The following is an 11,110-nucleotide window of genomic DNA, read 5'->3' on the forward strand; positions in this document are numbered from 1 at the left end:
GTGATGCTTCACAGCTGCGTTTGGGAGCTGTACTGTACTGCTCTGTGCCGTGTCAGTTTATGTTTGTGTGTTTGTGGGTGTGTGTGTGTGTGTGTGTATGTGTGTGTGTCTGCGCGCTACACAAGCAGCAGCTGTGCAGTTGTGGCAGCATACCCCTCTCGCGGCTGGGTGAGCCCTCTCAGTCAGCCATAAGCAGTAATTAGACGGAGCAGGCCTGGTGGTGATGACCTCATGTTCAGTGGTCTGGGTGTATTTACAATGATGAACAATATACAATGCCACCAGCAGAAATTACAGGGAGTGGTGGTGCACAGAGAAGGAAAAAAAAACGTCTTGTAATTTGGACCTCGTTAAAAAAGGAATCTGGAGCGTAACTGGAGACGATTGCGATCCTCTTCTGGCTCTATTTCTGGCCTTGTGCAGTATTTGAAATAGTCACCATGGTTACCCCTCCCATAAGTCATGCCAGCAGCAAACGGTAGCATCTAAAACTTCCAAAACCAAGTTCACCTCAAGAATAGTGAAGAAGAAGAAAAAAAAACATTTTGTCCAACTACTAGTTTGTCCAAGGACAGACGGGCACAATAACATAAGCAGCAGAAGGGAACATATTTTCACACAAAATCAATAATTCCCAGAACCCAAAGAATCACAACTGAGCAATTAACATTCCTGCACTGTATGTACACCACACACACTCAAGGTAAAATGACAATGGAACTGTTCATACACACTATAGCAACAGAAGCGGCATTTCTTTCAACTGAACTGCTGTAAAACTTGCAGAAGCCTCTTGTCCCGTCCCCCCCCCCCCCCCCCCCCCCCCCCCCCCCACCCATCTGCCAAGCAAGCTTCTTTCTGATGCACTGTGGCTTTGCAAAGCGGATCCACATAGAAAATAAAAGCCCAGACAACTGCATTACTGTCTGACCTGTCAGGTCCTTTAAATACACACCGCATCTTCACTGCCAGACCCTTAAAAGCAGAGCTGGCAGGCAAACAGGAGACGTCGGTGACAAAACCTCGTGGTGCGGGAGCTGTGATTTTAGTCGAGGAGAATGGCCTTTTAAACATATTTTTATACATTCACAGGGAGTTCATACTGTTCGCCATGAATCAGTAATAAGCAGCGTGCTGCTGACCCAGGATACAATTATCCGCCCTGAAGAAGCTTGCCTGTCACGGCGATATCTGCCGAAGTGAGTGCGCTGTCAGCTGTAATGGTGTTCACAATGTGGGTCTGCATCAGGGACACAGCCTTCGCAAAGGGAGGAGCAGAGAGCCGTGTTTCCACGTGAGCCGCGTCCCACGTGAGCCGTCACGCGCAACTTGGGTTCCAACCTTGACGGCTCAGCTAAGCTGAAGCAGGTGCTTGGTCAAAAAACTCTGCTGCAGGTAATGTGAGGTTACGGTGCGCTCACAGTCTCCTGTAAACAGCGTGCAGAGGTGTTTATAAAACTAATTTGGGGGGAAAGTTTGGAAGTGTGGAGGTAATGGGGCACACGGCCGGCTGCTGCAGTGCAGGCCTGAGGAAGGACGCCCCCCAGCGAACGGCTCCTCGGAGAGCTTCCTAATGGGGAGGAGAGATGCAGAGGCAGGCAGCAGGAGTCTGCTCCAGCTGTTCCTCTGCCTGCTGGGTGGCAGATGTCTGCTGGCCACGCCGTCTGGACGGGCACCTCTCAGTTCTCCTGGTGGAGACTTAGAGTCTTCACGCCATTCTGGATACCTGATAGCCAGCACTAACTAGCCAATTAGGAAGATTCTGCATCAGGGTCATGCGTACAGTGAAGGTTTTTTTTTTGTTTGTTTGTTTTTTACTCATTATGCAACTTGTCTAAACATCATATGTCCTCATCACATGTCCTCATCTCATGTCCTCATCTCATGTCCTCATCACACGTTCTCATCACACGTCCTCATCTCATGTCCTCATCACATGTCCTCATCACATGTCCTCATCACATGTCCTCATCTCATGTTCTCATCTCATGTCCTCATCTCACGTCCTCATCACACGTCCTCATCACACGTCCTCATCACACGTCCTCATCACATGTCCTCATCACACGTCCTCATCACACGTCCTCATCACATGTCCTCATCACATGTCCTCATCACATGTCCTCTCACACCCAACCTCATCGCTTTCAAGTGTTTTTTTTATATACAATATAAATTCCAGCAAATGATCAACATGTATTATGAAATTGACATTCAACCACTCCGAAGGAAGAATAAATTAACACTCACTTATTTAAAGATTTTCAAACAATTCCCCTGTTCTCCCTTAAGCACGCCAATCCATACTGCAGTGGTTATTTTTGGCCAGCTGAATAAATGTCAAAATTGAATAAGCACACGTCAGTCTATTCACAGGGAAAAGAAAGCGTCCGCAGAGAGACAACGTGAGGATCAATATATACTAGTGCTAATCTTAAAATCACTCAAGGTGTGTTGCATAAGCCCCTCTACTTCACCTCTCACCAAACTCACGCACCCTGACTCCAGGCTGTTTTGACTTTGGTTGCTATTGAAAAAAAAATATATATGGATTTCAGAGAGAATGAAAGACCTTTGGAAATGTGAGCGTGAAGATGGATGTGTTCAGGTTTAAAGCGCACACGTCTTCAGACCGCGTCAAGTGAGGGGAAATTGATGGTAGTTTGTTACGAGGAAATGCAGAGCTTTAATGGAGCACTCGTACAATTACGTTGTGGGTTATGTAGTGGGAGAACCGACACCCACCGCCCCGCTTCTTCTAAAAACGCTGATTGACAGTCTGTCTTTACACCGTCACATAATTGGCTCATCGGAATTGAACGCTGTAATTGGCCACATTAACATTCTTGATGAAATATTTATCCTAATACTTTCTTGCTGGCCCTGTAAATAAATAGATGGTGGGGCTATGTGGGCTCCCTTGTATTGTAAACAAGGAAAGGGCAGGTATAATTAAAATCCCTGATGGGCGGCATGATCAAAACCATATGTGTTTCAAATCGCGGGCCACGTCTGCTCGGACGCGCGGGTCCGGGAAGTCCGTTTGCTGCTCCGCGTTGGGTCAGGAGTGTGTGAAAGCTGATTAATTACTTCAGATGAGCAGGATATCCGCATTAGAGTGAAGACTTCAGAGTAGCTGAACACGAGAACACGGGGGGGGGGGTGGGGGGGGGGGGGGGGGGGGGGGGGGGGGGGGGGGGTCCTAATTTTTGCTTTGCATAAGGACAGTAAGGTCCTGGGTTGTCAACATTCATTTGAAACAACTCCACTGACGACCCAAAAGCACCGATCACACAATTAGCATAATGAATCCATACTTAAAAGATTCCCTCTTAAAAACATGGTAGCAGTGATATATAATAATACAGTAAAATAGCATCAGTAATACCAAGACGGACAAGATAAAGCCAGGGAATATCTCAACTGCCAAGACAAACCTATAGCACCACACTCAGGGAGAGATGTGGAGAATAAATTAAATAAATGCAATAAAAATAAAATAAAATGAAATAAGAGAAGTCATGAATTCCAGTCATTTGCCGTAACCTTTCAGCGCACAGCTGGGCAGGAGGGCCATTACACGAGTGAGGCAGAAACGGTCACTTTCACCCACACTCCTCCATTTGCACGCCAGACGGCCATCACTCCATCCCGAACACCCGACACACAGCAGTCAGCGACTCGCTACGCATGTCATCCTTTCCAAATAATTTACCAGTCGCAATTAGCTGTCTGGGCTTGTCACCACCAGCCTCCCATGGACTGTTTGGCAGTGGAGTTAATGTATTAAAGAGACTTGCAGTCTGCATTAAAATATATATAAATACATGCATTGCGTGTGATTACTCTGCACCAACTGAAATAAAAACGACATTTGCCTGACAAATTAGAAACAAACCTGTTTGACAGCTCCGTTAGCTTAGAACAAATGTGACGACGCGGGAAATAGTTTGACACACTTTCATAAAAAGCGAGTGACGGCGAGCCATCCTTTAGCGCCGGGTAATGGCGGCTCGTTGTTGGGCTCAATGGAGAAAAAGCTATTCATACTGTTGTGTGATTGAAAAGAAAATTGAATCCTTTTGATGTTATAAATGTGTCTATTACTGCATTTGCACACAAAATTTCAATGGAAATTATAGAGAAAGAAGTGATTCTCTCGGGGGAAACGCTTAGCAATGACATTTTGAATTCTGTTCCAGTCTGAATATCAATACACCGTATGCCCAGTAGAATAACTCCAAAACCATATGATTTTCACCCGGGTATCAGAGTAAACAGGCTGAAAGGCTAAAATTGCAACACTATATATGAACGTTAATGTACAGATATTTCCCCAACAACCGTATCTATTTGCCTCGAAGTTATAGGAAACTCTGCCTAACTCTCCAGAGAAGGCTAGTGCTCGCTCACTGCAATACGGACCACAGGGTACACAGCAGACAAACCCCAGAGGGCCTGTGCAGTTGATCACCTATTAACAGGGTTTTAATAGAGACGGCCTAGACAAAACCCGCCTGTCTGCTTACAGGTAGCTAAATAAGCAGCAAGTTCTGAGATATACTAGGCGCACGCGTGGACAAGGAATGTATTTAGTACTATTCAATAAGAGCATGGTTTATAAATTGTCGCTCTAAGCAAAACATGATACTTAAGTAGGCCTGTAACTGCTTTGACAAGACTATCGGGGGTACCGTAGAGGGGAAACACGTGTTCTGACCGCCTAGCTGCTATACACAAAACAGTTTTGAGTCATTTGTGTCTGACTTCAGGCGAGCTGCAAATTATACAAACCTGCAAGGAGTCGGTTAATATTCATTTAAGAGGATAGCTATTGCTCGTATACATTCATGAAGGTCATTATATATCCGTGATGTTCGGACACGCCAGCACGCTGCACTAAACATCTCTGCGCTTGTAATTCTATGTGCAATTGCTTCAAAGAGGACAGGAAGATATGTCTCTGCGTTCCCATGGAGCTGCGCACAAATACAATTCACCAGCGATTAAAAACCCACCAAAACAAACTTAAATGGCTTGACCGATGACCTTAAATTCAATACTCAAGGAGGCTCGTGCTAAGTGCTTTGTCACTCTTCATTGAACATAATCTGCTCTCTGATCACTACACCAGTGTTATTCAATTGCCCACATGAATAAGCCTACATTTAAAAACGATTCAACGACGCACACATTTGATGTTCTAGGCTTCTCATAAAACATGTTTGAAGTTTCAGCAAATGCTTATAATAACGTCCTTTAGATGCGTCTGTAGTAATTATGGATATTCAAATCAAACGACATCTCAGACACACCAACACAAGTCACTGAGTAACTCACACAAAATGGCGTAACTGACACCCAGAACAGCGGCGCCTGATACATCAGCACTTCTGATGTGCAACACAAAGGTATAATAATTGCTTTGAGTCAAATGCAGGCACATTATAATTCACGATCTGAATCACAGGATCAAATACATTGTGTTTGTATTCAGTGCTTCATTTTGGAGGGAAAGATTTACCAAACATGCTTGGATAATATGAAGAAAGAAAGAGGGGGGGGGGGGGGGGGGGGGGGGACGCCGATGGAAAATCCATTTTTACACGCATTAATGAAGTAGAAGGAAAAACTTGCCACGCCACCCCAGAACACTTAACCAAAACACCAGTGATTAAAAACAAATTACTGTGTGCGCGGAGATCGAGACATCACATACAAGACCTGATTCATCATTTCAAAGAGTCCTCATAACCGGCCCGGTGTGCGCGTGCTCGTTGCGCGCTCGGGGCTCGGCGACGCGCCTCCTCACCGATCCACGGCGGAACGGGGAGCTGGCGGGATCAGCCTTCTATATTTAAACGTTTGTCGTTAGCTTAGGGGGATTGACCCCGGGACAGGAGCGGATTTATTAACATGTGTTTAGAGAGGGAGGTGACTGAGAGGGAGGCGAGGCCTGTCACGACAACCGCCGCTTGCAAAAGGGCTGCAGGTGTCAGAATAGTCCATTTCTGTGAAAGGTGTATACACGACTCTCTCTCTCTCTCTCTCTCTCTCTCTCCTCTGCCTCTCTTTTTTTTGTCTATTAACATCTCGCACTCTCACGTAGCCGCAGCAATCTTGAACCTTTCTACATCTCATTCTCGGATCTTGTAATGTCTTGCCTTCGCTAATTCTGACGCGTGGAGCGCTTTGAAAATGACTGGCTGTGTTCCGCGTGCAGGGGCAGGTCACTGGGTCTGGCAGGCTGGAGTCAATCAGCCATGCAGAGAGATGTTCATGTCCCTGCGAAGGTCAGTTGGCGTGCTGCAGCCCCACACTACATGTGTTCCTCTGTCACTCTGGAAATGTGCTGTATCTCGTGTTGTATTTAAATCACATACCACTTTTGTCAGGGTTTGGGAAGCAGATTCTATTTCCTCCTGAACAAGACACAAATAGCACTTCAGCAGAAGGGTTTGTTTAACGAGGGCTGGGCTCAGTTACCAGTCATTCATTATGAGGAAAAGGAAGACGTGATCTGTGTGGGTTCTTGACCTGAGGAAACCCGCTAGCCTAAAGCTGGGCGTACACTGTGCGATTTTTTGGCCCATTTTCAGCCGATTTTTCACTCGTGCGACTATTTTTTCGATCGGGGCCGAGTTTCGGCTCAATCGCGTGTCCGTGCATCGTATAGGTTTACACAGGTAAACGAGGAGCGATTCACACCTCACGGACCAACTCCCGATCAGAAATCGCAGCGTCGCAAGAATATCAACATGTTTGAAATTCAATCGCTCCTCGTGAGATCGCATGAGAGCGTCGGGTCGTATAGTGTGAGTATGTGAATCGTGAGCTGTGAATTTTTAAACCCTGCGATTTAGTCGTACAGTTTGAGCTGGAGCTGAGTACACGATTTAAAATATCGTACAGTGTACGCCCAGCTTAACGCACTTTAAAACATCCTCTAAAATCCACTTTACAAGAATCCAGTCTTTCATCTTCCCAAAAATGCACAGTCCACGCCACAGTCACCCTTCCAGCTGGACCAACCACTGCTGGCCTGCGGGGTCTCTGCAGGGCACACGCCGCACACACACAGCCACTGGTCAGAACCCATATTTACAGGGCCGGAGAAAATTACACATTACTCACATATGTGATAAATCCAACTGAATAATCAATTAGGTATGTCGCAGTGCAGATGTTACAATATATAAACCGGTCTTCTTTTTTTCCCAACACTAGGACACAAGTGATAAAGACGCAGTAGACACAGTATATACACGCTAAAGGACCAGGGTGTAATTCCATAACCTCAGATCAAAGAGTGTTTCTATCAACACAGCATTCTTGTTGCAGAGGTCAGGAGTGTAACCCGCAACACTCGGCATCTCACTCCTCCCCCTTCTCACACTCACACACGTGTGTGCACACGCACAGAGAGCTGAACAAGGTCTGTCAAACTTGGTAATTACACATTCATCACCTCAGAGTTGTGGTCGCACTGATTGGGTGTCCTTCAGCACAGAAACACAGTGTCACTCCAGTATTAACCGTTCCATTAGAACACAGTGATTATGGTAAATGAATCAACGCTCGGGCTCGACACCTTGGCTCGTGAAAACTGAGGGAAATTTTTAGAATGTGTTTCCTGATGCGCAGCATGATGGGGGGGGGGGGTTGGGGGGGGGGGGGGGGAGTGGGGGGGGGGGGGGGGGGGGGGTGGGGGGGGGGGGTGAGTGGAGGAGGTGGTGGACGGTGGTGGTGCAAGGTTGAATGCATAAAGTAACCGATTATAAGATTTTTAATCCAATTAATTTTCTCTGCTCAGCTGAACGCTCTGGATTCATCAGATGTTGTTCCCGCGCGGGTCGTAGACGATCTGTACAGTGAGATCTGCTCTGAGTTAAATTGAGACACAATATAATAATTATAAATGGACTCTGGAGACAAGGAAGGGTTAATCTCTCATAGCGCCATTCTTCAGAGAAATTGCTTGTTTGTATTAATCACTGGAAAAGCACGAGTAGAGTTAGAGGGGGATTTCTTTGCTGTTCGGCCCATTGGGTTGTGCCACGAAACGACTTGGTGGTGCTGTGATTAAAATGCTTCTCAATGCTACAAAAACGCACTGAGCACACGACTAGAGATGATAGCAGAGCCAACCGCACGTAACAAATGAAAACAGGGCTGCACAAGCGTCACCCCAGTCCCCGCACGCCGCTGCTCAAATAAACTGATGGCACAATAATTTAATCACCTGCCAGCTGGAATATCGCTAAATTGATTTTAGTTAAATTGTCACAGATACCAAATGAACCAAGTGAGCTGCAGAAATGAATATCGACGAAATGGATTTTATTATGATTTTTTTTTTTTATTTTACTTTGTGACATGTTTTTCAGGGCCAGACGAGACTGTGTGTTGAAGAGCAGGGTGATAGACCTAAAATATTGGATGAGAAAGAGAAACTATACACACATAACACATCAAAGGCAGACAGGGAGGGAGGCGAGGATAGAGGAAGAGAGGGGGAGAGAGGAGAGAGAGAGAGAGAGAGAGAGAGAGAGGGAGAGAGAGAAGAAAGAATATTATTTTGGCAATGTACATGTCAAATTCTATGATCTATAATACCAGTTTAATAATAAATATTAAAATAAAAAATGAAACTACAAGGCCATTACTAAAACCATTTCGTTTTTTATTATGTATTTCTTTGTTGTCTTTAACTATCACTAACTGTATTTCTGTGCTCTCGCTAACCTAATTAGTAGCTATTTTAGTTTCGTAAGAACATTTAAAATGTTCGGTTTCACAGTCTTAAAGGGGATTAGCCGGAGTCTGAGTAGCCTGCAGAGATGACATTTTTATGATAAAGATAATGATAACATGGAGGTAGTGGTTTATCTTCAACATCTGTCACTCAGGTCAGGCTAATTACAGAGCAGATAGAAAAACAGGCATGAACCGTTCTAGTGCGTACAATTCCCCATTGATTTTCTATAGAGATAGATGCGCTATATAAACTAAGCAACTGTAACTAGACCAGGTGGTCAATCATTGTTCTGTTTTCAAAGCCCTTGATGAGGGCCGTGTTACAGCAGGAGAAAAACACAGCATTGTTCTACGTAATTACAGCATGTCAGAGACAAGAACATATTTGCATTTTAAACGAGCACTTAATCTGATTGGAGAATAATTGTTAGAAATTTCATTAAATATGTGGAGGGCAGGCTTCTGTGTCCCTCTCTCTCCAGATCTGTGCGAAGCAGACCTAGTTGACATAGTAACGCAGGGTCTTCCGTGACTCCAGAAAAACTTACTCTTCATCTACAACTTATTCCTCACTTCCTGTTTGGATGTTCCTCTATGTAGTTTGTTCTTTTTTTCTTCCTTTCTTATCAATGATTAAATTTTTTTTTATGCGGTTTTCTTCAAGGTCTTTCCCAGAGAGTGCAGCAGGGCATGGATAAGGGGTTTTGAACAGAAAGAGAGAGGAAAAAGCTCAAAAAAGAAAGAGAAACGCAAATACTGTACGTACCCTAACAGTTTGTGACTATTTTCTCACAATTTCCTGCTGCCAATTTAAAGTGTTCTCCAGTGCTTCCTGCATATCTAACGACCTCCTCCGTGTCTTTATCTACAATCCCACTTATTTACAGATCACTGGAGGAACATCTGCTCCTACACTTGCTCTGAATCTGTGAAGTGATGTTTTTGCAATATACCATTATATTTTTAATGCCGATATTCAGTTCTCCATCAAAAACACTAGAACTTTCATGGAGAGACGGCTTTTGATGACAACTACACAACATCCAATAGGCTGAAAAATAGTGGAATCAAAGTAGAAATAAACAGAGTGAAACCAAGCAAACAAACCAGGACGGTAAACACTGGGGAACTTTACAATATAAATATATATTCTGCACATACATAATGAGTCGGGCAGAGTGATGTTCACACAGTACCATCGTCTGTCTGGGATCGTTTAATTAGGTTTGCTGATCATTACATTGTCAACAGAAGTGTTTTTGTTTATTCAAAGTGTGAAACATTGTTTTCAGATTAAAAATGCCTGCTGAATAATACTAAACTTGACATTTATTTTCATTACCCCCCCCCCCCCCCCCCCCCCCCCCCCCCCCCCCCCCCCCCCCACACACACACACACACAACACACACAGACTTAAGAATGAATGATGAGATAAAAGGAAATGAGATATACTGGGCTTCAGAGTGAAGGGCGGTGAGTTAAACCGACTGAACGAGCTGTGGGAAAGAGGGACAGAAAGATGGGAGACAGGGACAGAAGGAGGGATAGAGAGAGAGGGACAGAGAGAGGGATAAAGAGGGGGACAGAGGGGAGGGATAGAGAGAATCTGAGCACCTGCATAACAAAAGCAATGCCTTCCTCAAAATGAGCGTTCACACACAATTACACTGGAGAGGTCTGTTGCTATTGTCACCAGGCTGTTCCTCAACCCCCCCCCCCCCCCCCAACACCCGCCTCCCCCTCCCCCCACAGCAAGTTACGATGCACCTGCATCTGCTCATCCACAGCGCGAGATGCGGTTGGCACGGCGCCAAGCCTCCCCACTTCAAGCAGAGCCAGGCCCGTACATATTGATTTGCAATACAGCATAATAGGCCATCAGCTTAATTATTACTGAAGAGAGCATATTGTTCCACCGCATTTTCCTTCCCTTCCAATCCGGAGAATTGCGGAGGACAGGGAAGAATGATGGGTGAAGCTTGGATTAGCATACCTTCCTGGAGCGGGCCACTTCACTGGCACAGCTGAACCGAGCCGGGAGTTTACGTGAGGACGCACACGGACTCGTGCGCACACCAGCGTCCCTCACTGGTGGAGATGTTCACGAAGGCTGAGGATGCAGTTGTGCTGGGTCCAGATCTGGGGAAGGATGCAGGGAAGATTCAGTGGTCAGTCATCAGTCATACGTCTGCAAACGCTGACCAAGACAAAGAGCTCAGGAGCTGAGCTGGTTTAGAAGGAGGACGTAGATACAGGGACGTAGTAACAGTTCGTTACTTTCAGACTAAGGACACAGTGAGGAAAGAATGTACTTGTGTGTGTGGGTGTGGTGGTGTGGTGTGGGTGTAATTA

General features: G+C 45.4%; 1 long non-coding RNA gene across 1 annotated transcript; it reads left to right on the forward strand.

The window, feature by feature from the left end:
* The first annotated feature begins 5,974 nt into the window (after positions 1 to 5,974).
* On the forward strand, positions 5,975 to 10,036 carry LOC143528646 (uncharacterized). The gene is made up of 3 exons (XR_013134509.1): positions 5,975 to 6,293; positions 9,422 to 9,515; positions 9,645 to 10,036. It is a non-coding gene; the product is annotated as an uncharacterized LOC143528646 (long non-coding RNA).
* The last annotated feature ends 1,074 nt before the right edge of the window (positions 10,037 to 11,110 follow it).

The sequence above is a fragment of the Brachyhypopomus gauderio genome, chromosome 12 (genome assembly GCF_052324685.1).
Source record: "Brachyhypopomus gauderio isolate BG-103 chromosome 12, BGAUD_0.2, whole genome shotgun sequence".
NCBI classification, from domain to species: Eukaryota; Metazoa; Chordata; class Actinopteri; order Gymnotiformes; family Hypopomidae; genus Brachyhypopomus; species Brachyhypopomus gauderio.